The following is a 14,255-nucleotide window of genomic DNA, read 5'->3' on the forward strand; positions in this document are numbered from 1 at the left end:
TATCACAGGACAAGAAATCAGCCCTCAACAACTTAACCGGCGGAAAATATTTTTTTGAAAAAATCCCTAAGCCCGGGGGTCAGAATTTCAGCAAAAATCTGACTTTTGGCAATTCGATCAAAAATGATGCCAGAAGCTTGCAAATGCTCCCCTGAAAGGTTTGGCAGTCGAAACAGAAGGCTTTTTATCACAGGACAAGAAATCAGTCCTCAACAACTTAACCGGCGGAAAATATTTTTTTGAAAAAATCCCTAAGCCCCGGGGTCAGAATTTTAGCAAAAATCTCACTTTTGGCAATTCGCTCAAAAATGATGCCAGAAGCTTGCAAACGCTCCCCTGAAAGGTTTGGCAGTCGAAACAGAAGGCTTTTTATCACAGGACAAGAAATCAGCCCTCAACAACTTAACCGGCGGAAAATATTTTTTTGAAAAAATCCCTAAGCCCCGGGGTCAGAATTTCAGCAAAAATCTGACTTTTGGCAATTCGCTCAAAAATTATGCCAGAAGCTTGAAAATGCTCCCCTGAAAGGTTTGGCAGTCGAAACAGAAGGCTTTTTATCACAGGACAAGAAATCAGCCCTCAGCAACTTAACCGGCCGAAAATATTTTTTTGAAAATATCCCTAAGCCCCGGGGTCAGAATTTCAGCAAAAATCTGACTTTTGGCAATTCGCTCAAAAATGATGCCAGAAGCTTGGAAATGCTCCCCTGAAAGGTTTGGCAGTCGAAACAGAAGGCTTTTTATCACAGGACAAGAAATCAGCCCTCAACAACTTAACCGGCGGAAAATATTTTTTTGAAAAAATCCCTAAGCCCCGGGGTCAGAATTTCAGCAAAAATCTGACTTTTGGCAATTCACTCAAAAATGATGCCAGAAGAAAGGTTTGGCAGTCAAAACAGAAGGCTTTTTATCACAGCACAAGAAATCAGCCCTCAACAACTTAACCGGCAGAAAATAATTTTTTGAAAAAATCCCTAAGCCCCGGGGTCAGAATTTCAGCAAAAATCTGACTTTTGGCAATTCGCTCAAAAATGATGCCAGAAGCTTGGAAATGCTCCCCTGAAAGGTTTGGCAGTCGAAACAGAAGGCTTTTTATCACAGGACAAGAAATCAGCCCTCAACAACTTAACCGGCGGAAAATATTTTTTTGAAAAAATCCCTAAGCCCCGGGGTCAGAATTTCAGCAAAAATCTGACTTTTGGCAATTCACTCAAAAATGATGCCAGAAGAAAGGTTTGGCAGTCAAAACAGAAGGCTTTTTATCACAGCACAAGAAATTAGCCCTCAACAACTTAACCGGCGGAAAATAATTTTTTGAAAAAATCCCTAAGCCCCGGGGTCAGAATTTCAGCAAAAATCTGACTTTTGGCAATTCGATCAAAAATGATGCCAGAAGCTTGCAAATGCTCCCCTGAAAGGTTTGGCAGTCGAAACAGAAGGCTTTTTATCACAGGACAAGAAATCAGCCCTCAACAACTTAACCGGCGGAAAATATTTTTTTGAAAAAATCCCTAAGCCCCGGGGTCAGAATTTCAGCAAAAATCTGACTTTTGGCAATTCGCTCAAAAATGATGCCAGAAGCTTGCAAATGCTCCCCTGAAAGGTTTGGCAGTCGAAACAGAAGGCTTTTTATCACAGGACAAGAAATCAGCCCTCAACAACTTAACCGGCAGAAAATATTTTTTTGAAAAAATCCCTAAGCCCCGGGGTCAGAATTTCAGCAAAAATCTGACTTTTGGCAATTCGCTCAAAAATGTTGCCAGAAGCTTGCAAATGCTCCCCTGAAAGGTTTGGCAGTCGAAACAGAAGGCTTTTTATCACAGGACAAGAAATCAGCCCTCAACAACTTAACCAGCGGAAAATATTTTTTTGAAAAAATCCCTAAGCCCCGGGGTCAGAATTTGAGCAAAAATCTGACTTTTGGCAATTCACTCAAAAATGATGCCAGAAGAAAGGTTTGGCAGTCAAAACAGAAGGCTTTTTATCACAGCACAAGAAATTAGCCCTCAACAACTTAACCGGCGGAAAATAATTTTTTGAAAAAATCCCTAAGAAAAAAGTCAGAAAAAATCTGACTTTTGGCAATTCGCTCAAAAATGATGCCAGAAGCTTGCAAATGCTCCCCTGAAAGGTTTGGCAGTCGAAACAGAAGGCTTTTTATCACAGGACAAGAAATCAGCCCTCAACAACTTAACCGGCGGAAAATATTTTTTTGAAAAAATCCCTAAGCCCCGGGGTCAGAATTTCAGCAAAAATCTGACTTTTGGCAATTCACTCAAAAATGATGCCAGAAGCTTGCAAATGCTCCCCTGAAAGGTTTGGCAGTCGAAACAGAAGGCTTTTTATCACAGGACAAGAAATCAGCCCTCAACAACTTAACCGGGGGAAAATATTTTTTTGAAAAAATCCCTAAGCCCCGGGGTCAGAATTTCAGCAAAAATCTGACTTTTGGCAATTCGCTCAAAAATTATGCCAGAAGCTTGCAAATGCTCCCCTGAAAGGTTTGGCAGTCGAAACAGAAGGCTTTTTATCACAGGACAAGAAATCAGCCCTCAACAACTTAACCGGCGGAAAATATTTTTTTGAAAAAATCCCTAAGCCCCGGGGTCAGAATTTCAGCAAAAATCTGACTTTTGGCAATTCACTCAAAAATGATGCCAGAAGCTTGCAAATGCTCCCCTGAAAGGTTTGGCAGTCGAAACAGAAGGCTTTTTATCACAGGACAAGAAATCAGCCCTCAACAACTTAACCGGGGGAAAATATTTTTTTGAAAAAATCCCTAAGCCCCGGGGTCAGAATTTCAGCAAAAATCTGACTTTTGGCAATTCACTCAAAAATGATGCCAGAAGCTTGCAAATGCTCCCCTGAAAGGTTTGGCAGTCGAAACAGAAGGCTTTTTATCACAGGACAAGAAATCAGCCCTCAAAAACTTAACCGGCCGAAAATATTTTTTTGAAAAAATCCCTAAGCCCCGGGGTCAGAATTTCAGCAAAAATCTGACTTTTGGCAATTCACTCAAAAATGATGCCAGAAGCTGGCAAATGCTCCCCTGAAAGGTTTGGCAGTCGAAACAGAAGGCTTTTTATCACAGGACAAGAAATCAGCCCTCAACAACTTAACCGGTGGAAAATATTTTTTTGAAAAAATCCCTAAGCCCCGAGGTCAGAATTTCAGCAAAAATCTGACTTTTGGCAATTCGCTCAAAAATGATGCCAGAAGCTTGCAAATGCTCCCCTGAAAGGTTTGGCAGTCGAAACAGAAGGCTTTTTATCACAGCACAAGAAATCAGCCCTCAACAACTTAACCGGCCGAAAATATTTTTTTGAAAAAATCCCTAAGCCCCAGGGTCAGAATTTCAGCAAAAATCTCACTTTTGGCAATTCGCTCAAAAATGATGCCAGAAGAAAGGTTTGGCAGTCAAAACAGAAGGGTTTTTATCACAGCACAAGAAATCAGCCCTCAACAACTTAACCGGGGGGAAATATTTTTTTGAAAAAATCCCTAAGCCCCGGGGTCAGAATTTCAGCAAAAATCTGACTTTTGGCAATTCACTCAAAAATGATGCCAGAAGCTTGCAAATGCTCCCCTGAAAGGTTTGGCAGTCGAAACAGAAGGCTTTTTATCACAGCACAAGAAATCAGCCCTCAACAACTTAACCGGTGGAAAATATTTTTTTGAAAAAATCCCTAAGCCCCGGGGTCAGAATTTCAGCAAAAATCTGACTTTTGGCAATTCACTCAAAAATGATGCCAGAAGCTTGCAAATGCTCCCCTGAAAGGTTTGGCAGTCGAAACAGAAGGCTTTTTATCACAGCACAAGAAATCACCCCCTAAACAACTTAACCGGCGGAAAATATTTTTTTGAAAAAATCCCTAAGCCCCGGGGTCAGAATTTCAGCAAAAATCTCACTTTTGGCAATTCGCTCAAAAATGATGCCAGAAGCTTGCAAACGCTCCCCTGAAAGGTTTGGCAGTCGAAACAGAAGGCTTTTTATCACAGGACAAGAAATCAGCCCTCAACAACTTAACCGGCGGAAAATATTTTTTTGAAAAAATCCCTAAGCCCCGGGGTCAGAATTTCAGCAAAAATCTGACTTTTGGCAATTCACTCAAAAATCATGCCAGAAGCTTGCAAATGCTCCCCTGAAAGGTTTGGCAGTCGAAACAGAAGGCTTTTTATCACAGGACAAGAAATCAGCCCTCAACAACTTAACCGGCGGAAAATATTTTTTTGAAAAAATCCCTAAGCCCCGGGGTCAGAATTTCAGCAAAAATCTGACTTTTGGCAATTCACTCAAAAATGATGCTAGAAGCTTGCAAATGCTCCCCTGAAAGGTTTGGCAGTCGAAACAGAAGGCTTTTTATCACAGGACAAGAAATCAGCCCTCAAAAACTTAACTGGCCGAAAATATTTTTTTGAAAAAATCCCTAAGCCCCGGGGTCAGAATTTCAGCAAAAATCTGACTTTTGGCAATTCACTCAAAAATGATGCCAGAAGCTTGCAAATGCTCCCCTGAAAGGTTTGGCAGTCGAAACAGAAGGCTTTTTATCACAGCACAAGAAATCAGCCCTCAACAACTTAACCGGCGGAAAATATTTTTTTGAAAAAATCCCTAAGCCCCGGGGTCAGAATTTCAGCAAAAATCTGACTTTTGGCAATTCGCTCAAAAATGATGCCAGAAGCTTGCAAATGCTCCCCTGAAAGGTTTGGCAGTCGAAACAGAAGGCTTTTTATCACAGGACAAGAAATCAGCCCTCAACAACTTAACCGGCGGAAAATATTTTTTTGAAAAAATCCCTAAGCCCCGGGGTCAGAATTTCAGCAAAAATCTGACTTTTGGCAATTCACTCAAAAATGATGCCAGAAGCTTGCAAATGCTCCCCTGAAAGGTTTGGCAGTCGAAACAGAAGGCTTTTTATCACAGCACAAGAAATCAGCCCTCAACAACTTAACCGGCCGAAAATATTTTTTTGAAAAAATCCCTAAGCCCCGGGGTCAGAATTTCAGCAAAAATCTCACTTTTGGCAATTCGCTCAAAAATGATGCCAGAAGAAAGGTTTGGCAGTCAAAACAGAAGGCTTTTTATCACAGCACAAGAAATCAGCCCTCAACAACTTAACCGGGGGAAAATATTTTTTTGAAAAAATCCCTAAGCCCCGGGGTCAGAATTTCAGCAAAAATCTGACTTTTGGCAATTCACTCAAAAATGATGCCAGAAGCTTGCAAATGCTCCCCTGAAAGGTTTGGCAGTCGAAACAGAAGGCTTTTTATCACAGCACAAGAAATCAGCCCTCAACAACTTAACCGGCGGAAAATATTTTTTTGAAAAAATCCCTAAGCCCCGGGGTCAGAATTTCAGCAAAAATCTCACTTTTGGCAATTCGCTCAAAAATGATGCCAGAAGCTTGCAAACGCTCCCCTGAAAGGTTTGGCAGTCGAAACAGAAGGCTTTTTATCACAGGACAAGAAATCAGCCCTCAACAACTTAACCGGCGGAAAATATTTTTTTGAAAAAATCCCTAAGCCCCGGGGTCAGAATTTCAGCAAAAATCTGACTTTTGGCAATTCACTCAAAAATCATGCTAGAAGCTTGCAAATGCTCCCCTGAAAGGTTTGGCAGTCGAAACAGAAGGCTTTTTATCACAGGACAAGAAATCAGCCCTCAACAACTTAACCGGCGGAAAATATTTTTTTGAAAAAATCCCTAAGCCCCGGGGTCAGAATTTCAGCAAAAATCTGACTTTTGGCAATTCACTCAAAAATGATGCTAGAAGCTTGCAAATGCTCCCCTGAAAGGTTTGGCAGTCGAAACAGAAGGCTTTTTATCACAGGACAAGAAATCAGCCCTCAAAAACTTAACCGGCCGAAAATATTTTTTTGAAAAAATCCCTAAGCCCCGGGGTCAGAATTTCAGCAAAAATCTGACTTTTGGCAATTCACTCAAAAATGATGCCAGAAGCTTGCAAATGCTCCCCTGAAAGGTTTGGCAGTCGAAACAGAAGGCTTTTTATCACAGCACAAGAAATCAGCCCTCAACAACTTAACCGGCGGAAAATATTTTTTTGAAAAAATCCCTAAGCCCCGGGGTCAGAATTTCAGCAAAAATCTGACTTTTGGCAATTCGCTCAAAAATGATGCCAGAAGCTTGCAAATGCTCCCCTGAAAGGTTTGGCAGTCGAAACAGAAGGCTTTTTATCACAGGACAAGAAATCAGCCCTCAACAACTTAACCGGCAGAAAATATTTTTTTGAAAAAATCCCTAAGCCCCGGGGTCAGAATTTCAGCAAAAATCTGACTTTTGGCAAATCACTCAAAAATGATGCCAGAAGCTTGCAAATGCTCCCCTGAAAGGTTTGGCAGTCGAAACAGAAGGCTTTTTATCACAGCACAAGAAATCAGCCCTCAACAACTTAACCGGTGGAAAATATTTTTTTGAAAAAATCCCTAAGCCCCGGGGTCAGAATTTCAGCAAAAATCTGACTTTTGGCAATTCACTCAAAAATGATGCCAGAAGCTTGCAAACGCTCCCCTGAAAGGTTTGGCAGTCGAAACAGAAGGCTTTTTATCACAGGACAAGAAATCAGCCCTCAACAACTTAACCGGCGGAAAATATTTTTTTGAAAAAATCCCTAAGCCCCGGGGTCAGAATTTCAGCAAAAATCTGACTTTTGGCAATTCACTCAAAAATGATGCCAGAAGCTTGCAAATGCTCCCCTGAAAGGTTTGGCAGTCGAAACAGAAGGCTTTTTATCACAGGACAAGAAATCAGCCCTCAACAACTTAACCGGCGGAAAATATTTTTTTGAAAAAATCCCTAAGCCCCGGGGTCAGAATTTCAGCAAAAATCTGACTTTTGGCAATTCACTCAAAAATGATGCCAGAAGCTTACTAATGCTCCCCTGAAAGGTTTGGCAGTCAAAACAGAAGGCTTTTTATCACAGGACAAGAAATCAGCCCTCAAAAACTTAACCGGCCGAAAATATTTTTTTGAAAAAATCCCTAAGCCCCGGGGTCAGAATTTCAGCAAAAATCTGACTTTTGGCAATTCACTCAAAAATGATGCCAGAAGCTTGCAAACGCTCCCCTGAAAGGTTTGGCAGTCGAAACAGAAGGCTTTTTATCACAGGACAAGAAATCAGCCCTCAACAACTTAACCGGTGGAAAATATTTTTTTGAAAAAATCCCTAAGCCCCGGGGTCAGAATTTCAGCAAAAATCTGACTTTTGGCAATTCACTCAAAAATGATGCCAGAAGCTTGCAAATGCTCCCCTGAAAGGTTTGGCAGTCTTAACAGAAGGCTTTTTATCACAGCACAAGAAATCAGCCCTCAACAACTTAACCGGCGGAAAATATTTTTTTGAAAAAATCCCTAAGCCCCGGGGTCAGAATTTCAGCAAAAATCTGACTTTTGGCAATTCACTCAAAAATGATGCCAGAAGAAAGGTTTGGCAGTCAAAACAGAAGGCTTTTTATCACAGCACAAGAAATCAGCCCTCAACAACTTAACCGGCGGAAAATATTTTTTTGAAAAAATCCCTAAGCCCCGGGGTCAGAATTTCAGCAAAAATCTGACTTTTGGCAATTCACTCAAAAATGATGCCAGAAGCTTGCAAATGCTCCCCTGAAAGGTTTGGCAGTCGAAACAGAAGGCTTTTTATCACAGGACAAGAAATCAGCCCTCAACAACTTAACCGGTGGAAAATATTTTTTTGAAAAAATCCCTAAGCCCCGGGGTCAGAATTTCAGCAAAAATCTGACTTTTGGCAATTCACTCAAAAATGATGCCAGAAGCTTGCAAATGCTCCCCTGAAAGGTTTGGCAGTCGAAACAGAAGGCTTTTTATCACAGGACAAGAAATCAGCCCTCAACAACTTAACCGGCGGAAAATATTTTTTTGAAAAAATCCCTAAGCCCCGGGGTCAGAATTTCAGCCAAAATCTGACTTTTGGCAATTCACTCAAAAATGATGCCAGAAGAAAGGTTTGGCAGTCAAAACAGAAGGCTTTTTATCACAGCACAAGAAATCAGCCCTCAACAACTTAACCGGCGGAAAATATTTTTTTGAAAAAATCCCTAAGCCCCGGGGTCAGAATTTCAGCAAAAATCTGACTTTTGGCAATTCGCTCAAAAATGATGCCAGAAGCTTGCAAATGCTCCCCTGAAAGGTTTGGCAGTCGAAACAGAAGGCTTTTTATCACAGCACAAGAAATCAGCCCTCAACAACTTAACCGGCAGAAAATATTTTTTTGAAAAAATCCCTAAGCCCCGGGTTCAGAATTTCAGCAAAAATCTGACTTTTGGCAATTCACTCAAAAATGATGCCAGAAGCTTGCAAATGCTCCCCTGAAAGGTTTGGCAGTCGAAACAGAAGGCTTTTTATCACAGGACAAGAAATCAGCCCTCAACAACTTAACCGGTGGAAAATATTTTTTTGAAAAAATCCCTAAGCCCCGGGGTCAGAATTTCAGCAAAAATCTGACTTTTGGCAATTCACTCAAAAATGATGCCAGAAGCTTGCAAATGCTCCCCTGAAAGGTTTGGCAGTCGAAACAGAAGGCTTTTTATCACAGCACAAGAAATCAGCCCTCAACAACTTAACCGGTGGAAAATATTTTTTTGAAAAAATCCCTAAGCCCCGGGGTCAGAATTTCAGCAAAAATCTGACTTTTGGCAATTCGCTCAAAAATGATGCCAGAAGCTTGCAAATGCTCCCCTGAAAGGTTTGGCAGTCGAAACAGAAGGCTTTTTATCACAGCACAAGAAATCAGCCCTCAACAACTTAACCGGCCGAAAATATTTTTTTGAAAAAATCCCTAAGCCCCGGGGTCAGAATTTCAGCAAAAATCTCACTTTTGGCAATTCGCTCAAAAATGATGCCAGAAGAAAGGTTTGGCAGTCAAAACAGAAGGCTTTTTATCACAGCACAAGAAATCAGCCCTCAACAACTTAACCGGGGGAAAATATTTTTTTGAAAAAATCCCTAAGCCCCGGGGTCAGAATTTCAGCAAAATTCTGACTTTTGGCAATTCACTCAAAAATGATGCCAGAAGCTTGCAAATGCTCCCCTGAAAGGTTTGGCAGTCGAAACAGAAGGCTTTTTATCACAGCACAAGAAATCAGCCCTCAACAACTTAACCGGCGGAAAATATTTTTTTGAAAAAATCCCTAAGCCCCGGGGTCAGAATTTCAGCAAAAATCTCACTTTTGGCAATTCGCTCAAAAATGATGCCAGAAGCTTGCAAACGCTCCCCTGAAAGGTTTGGCAGTCGAAACAGAAGGCTTTTTATCACAGGACAAGAAATCAGCCCTCAACAACTTAACCGGCGGAAAATATTTTTTTGAAAAAATCCCTAAGCCCCGGGGTCAGAATTTCAGCAAAAATCTGACTTTTGGCAATTCACTCAAAAATCATGCTAGAAGCTTGCAAATGCTCCCCTGAAAGGTTTGGCAGTCGAAACAGAAGGCTTTTTATCACAGGAGAAGAATTCAGCCCTCAACAACTTAACCGGCGGAAAATATTTTTTTGAAAAAATCCCTAAGCCCCGGGGTCAGAATTTCAGCAAAAATCTGACTTTTGGCAATTCGCTCAAAAATGATGCTAGAAGCTTGCAAATGCTCCCCTGAAAGGTTTGGCAGTCGAAACAGAAGGCTTTTTATCACAGGACAAGAAATCAGCCCTCAAAAACTTAACCGGCCGAAAATATTTTTTTGAAAAAATCCCTAAGCCCCGGGGTCAGAATTTCAGCAAAAATCTGACTTTTGGCAATTCACTCAAAAATGATGCCAGAAGCTTGCAAATGCTCCCCTGAAAGGTTTGGCAGTCGAAACAGAAGGCTTTTTATCACAGCACAAGAAATCAGCCCTCAACAACTTAACCGGCGGAAAATATTTTTTTGAAAAAATCCCTAAGCCCCGGGGTCAGAATTTCAGCAAAAATCTGACTTTTGGCAATTCGCTCAAAAATGATGCCAGAAGCTTGCAAATGCTCCCCTGAAAGGTTTGGCAGTCGAAACAGAAGGCTTTTTATCACAGGACAAGAAATCAGCCCTCAACAACTTAACCGGCAGAAAATATTTTTTCGAAAAAATCCCTAAGCCCCGGGGTCAGAATTTCAGCAAAAATCTGACTTTTGGCAATTCACTCAAAAATGATGCCAGAAGCTTGCAAATGCTCCCCTGAAAGGTTTGGCAGTCGAAACAGAAGGCTTTTTATCACAGCACAAGAAATCAGCCCTCAACAACTTAACCGGCGGAAAATATTTTTTTGAAAAAATCCCTAAGCCCCGGGGTCAGAATTTCAGCAAAAATCTGACTTTTGGCAATTCACTCAAAAATGATGCCAGAAGCTTGCAAATGCTCCCCTGAAAGGTTTGGCAGTCGAAACAGAAGGCTTTTTATCACAGGACAAGAAATCAGCCCTCAACAACTTAACCGGTGGAAAATATTTTTTTGAAAAAATCCCTAAGCCCCGGGGTCAGAATTTCAGCAAAAATCTGACTTTTGGCAATTCACTCAAAAATGATGCCAGAAGCTTGCAAATGCTCCCCTGAAAGGTTTGGCAGTCGAAACAGAAGGCTTTTTATCACAGCACAAGAAATCAGCCCTCAACAACTTAACCGGCGGAAAATATTTTTTTGAAAAAATCCCTAAGCCCCGGGGTCAGAATTTCAGCAAAAATCTGACTTTTGGCAATTCACTCAAAAATGATGCCAGAAGAAAGGTTTGGCAGTCAAAACAGAAGGCTTTTTATCACAGCACAAGAAATCAGCCCTCAACAACTTAACCGGCGGAAAATATTTTTTTGAAAAAATCCCTAAGCCCCGGGGTCAGAATTTCAGCAAAAATCTGACTTTTGGCAATTCACTCAAAAATGATGCCAGAAGCTTGCAAATGCTCCCCTGAAAGGTTTGGCAGTCGAAACAGAAGGCTTTTTATCACAGGACAAGAAATCAGCCCTCAACAACTTAACCGGTGGAAAATATTTTTTTGAAAAAATCCCTAAGCCCCGGGGTCAGAATTTCAGCAAAAATCTGACTTTTGGCAATTCACTCAAAAATGATGCCAGAAGCTTGCAAATGCTCCCCTGAAAGCTTTGGCAGTCGAAACAGAAGGCTTTTTATCACAGGACAAGAAATCAGCCCTCAACAACTTAACCGGCGGAAAATATTTTTTTGAAAAAATCCCTAAGCCCCGGGGTCAGAATTTCAGCAAAAATCTGACTTTTGGCAATTCGCTCAAAAATGATGCCAGAAGCTTGCAAATGCTCCCCTGAAAGGTTTGGCAGTCGAAACAGAAGGCTTTTTATCACAGGACAAGAAATCAGCCCTCAACAACTTAACCGGCAGAAAATATTTTTTCGAAAAAATCCCTAAGCCCCGGGGTCAGAATTTCAGCAAAAATCTGACTTTTGGCAATTCACTCAAAAATGATGCCAGAAGCTTGCAAATGCTCCCCTGAAAGGTTTGGCAGTCGAAACAGAAGGCTTTTTATCACAGCACAAGAAATCAGCCCTCAACAACTTAACCGGTGGAAAATATTTTTTTGAAAAAATCCCTAAGCCCCGGGGTCAGAATTTCAGCAAAAATCTGACTTTTGGCAATTCACTCAAAAATGATGCCAGAAGCTTGCAAATGCTCCCCTGAAAGGTTTGGCAGTCGAAACAGAAGGCTTTTTATCACAGGACAAGAAATCAGCCCTCAACAACTTAACCGGTGGAAAATATTTTTTTGAAAAAATCCCTAAGCCCCGGGGTCAGAATTTCAGCAAAAATCTGACTTTTGGCAATTCACTCAAAAATGATGCCAGAAGCTTGCAAATGCTCCCCTGAAAGGTTTGGCAGTCGAAACAGAAGGCTTTTTATCACAGCACAAGAAATCAGCCCTCAACAACTTAACCGGCGGAAAATATTTTTTTGAAAAAATCCCTAAGCCCCGGGGTCAGAATTTCAGCAAAAATCTGACTTTTGGCAATTCACTCAAAAATGATGCCAGAAGAAAGGTTTGGCAGTCAAAACAGAAGGCTTTTTATCACAGCACAAGAAATCAGCCCTCAACAACTTAACCGGCGGAAAATATTTTTTTGAAAAAATCCCTAAGCCCTGGGTCAGAATTTCAGCAAAAATCTGACTTTTGGCAATTCACTCAAAAATGATGCCAGAAGCTTGCAAATGCTCCCCTGAAAGGTTTGGCAGTCGAAACAGAAGGCTTTTTATCACAGGACAAGAAATCAGCCCTCAACAACTTAACCGGTGGAAAATATTTTTTTGAAAAAATCCCTAAGCCCCGGGGTCAGAATTTCAGCAAAAATCTGACTTTTGGCAATTCACTCAAAAATGATGCCAGAAGCTTGCAAATGCTCCCCTGAAAGGTTTGGCAGTCGAAACAGAAGGCTTTTTATCACAGGACAAGAAATCAGCCCTCAACAACTTAACCGGCGGAAAATATTTTTTTGAAAAAATCCCTAAGCCCCGGGGTCAGAATTTCAGCAAAAATCTGACTTTTGGCAATTCACTCAAAAATGATGCCAGAAGAAAGGTTTGGCAGTCAAAACAGAAGGCTTTTTATCACAGCACAAGAAATCAGCCCTCAACAACTTAACCGGCGGAAAATATTTTTTTGAAAAAATCCCTAAGCCCCGGGGTCAGAATTTCAGCAAAAATCTGACTTTTGGCAATTCGCTCAAAAATGATGCCAGAAGCTTGCAAATGCTCCCCTGAAAGGTTTGGCAGTCGAAACAGAAGGCTTTTTATCACAGCACAAGAAATCAGCCCTCAACAACTTAACCGGCGGAAAATATTTTTTTGAAAAAATCCCTAAGCCCCGGGGTCAGAATTTCAGCAAAAATCTGACTTTTGGCAATTCACTCAAAAATGATGCCAGAAGCTTGCAAATGCTCCCCTGAAAGGTTTGGCAGTCGAAACAGAAGGCTTTTTATCACAGGACAAGAAATCAGCCCTCAACAACTTAACCAGGGGAAAATATTTTTTTGAAAAAATCCCTAAGCCCCGGGGTCAGAATTTCAGCAAAAATCTGACTTTTGGCAATTCACTCAAAAATGATGCCAGAAGCTTGCAAATGCTCCCCTGAAAGGTTTGGCAGTCGAAACAGAAGGCTTTTTATCACAGCACAAGAAATCAGCCCTCAACAACTTAACCGGCGGAAAATATTTTTTTGAAAAAATCCCTAAGCCCCGGGGTCAGAATTTCAGCAAAAATCTCACTTTTGGCAATTCGCTCAAAAATGATGCCAGAAGCTTGCAAAGGCTCCCCTGAAAGGTTTGGCAGTCGAAACAGAAGGCTTTTTATCACAGGACAAGAAATCAGCCCTCAACAACTTAACCGGCGGAAAATATTTTTTTGAAAAAATCCCTAAGCCCCGGGGTCAGAATTTCAGCAAAAATCTGACTTTTGGCAATTCACTCAAAAATGATGCCAGAAGCTTGCAAATGCTCCCCTGAAAGGTTTGGCAGTCGAAACAGAAGGCTTTTTATCACAGGACAAGAAATCAGCCCTCAACAACTTAACCGGCGGAAAATATTTTTTTGAAAAAATCCCTAAGCCCCGGGGTCAGAATTTCAGCAAAAATCTGACTTTTGGCAATTCACTCAAAAATGATGTCAGAAGAAAGGTTTGGCAGTCAAAACAGAAGGCATTTTATCACAGCACAAGAAATCAGCCCTCAACAACTTAACCGGCGGAAAATATTTTTTTGAAAAAATCCCTAAGCCCCGGGGTCAGAATTTCAGCAAAAATCTGACTTTTGGCAATTCGCTCAAAAATCATGCCAGAAGCTTGCAAATGCTCCCCTGAAAGGTTTGGCAGTCGAAACAGAAGGCTTTTTATCACAGCACAAGAAATCAGCCCTCAACAACTTAACTGGCGGAAAATATTTTTTTGAAAAAATCCCTAAGCCCCGGGGTCAGAATTTCAGCAAAAATCTGACTTTTGGCAATTCACTCAAAAATGATGCCAGAAGCTTGCAAATGCTCCCCTGAAAGGTTTGGCAGTCGAAACAGAAGGCTTTTTATCACAGGACAAGAAATCAGCCCTCAACAACTTAACCGGTGGAAAATATTTTTTTGAAAAAATCCCTAAGCCCCGGGGTCAGAATTTCAGCAAAAATCTGACTTTTGGCAATTCACTCAAAAATGATGCCAGAAGCTTGCAAATGCTCCCCTGAAAGGTTTGGCAGTCGAAACAGAAGGCTTTTTATCACAGCACAAGAAATCAGCCCTCAACAACTTAACCGGCGGAAAATAT

This window comes from Podarcis muralis, chromosome 9 (assembly GCF_964188315.1).
Source record: "Podarcis muralis chromosome 9, rPodMur119.hap1.1, whole genome shotgun sequence".
NCBI classification, from domain to species: domain Eukaryota; kingdom Metazoa; phylum Chordata; class Lepidosauria; order Squamata; family Lacertidae; genus Podarcis; species Podarcis muralis.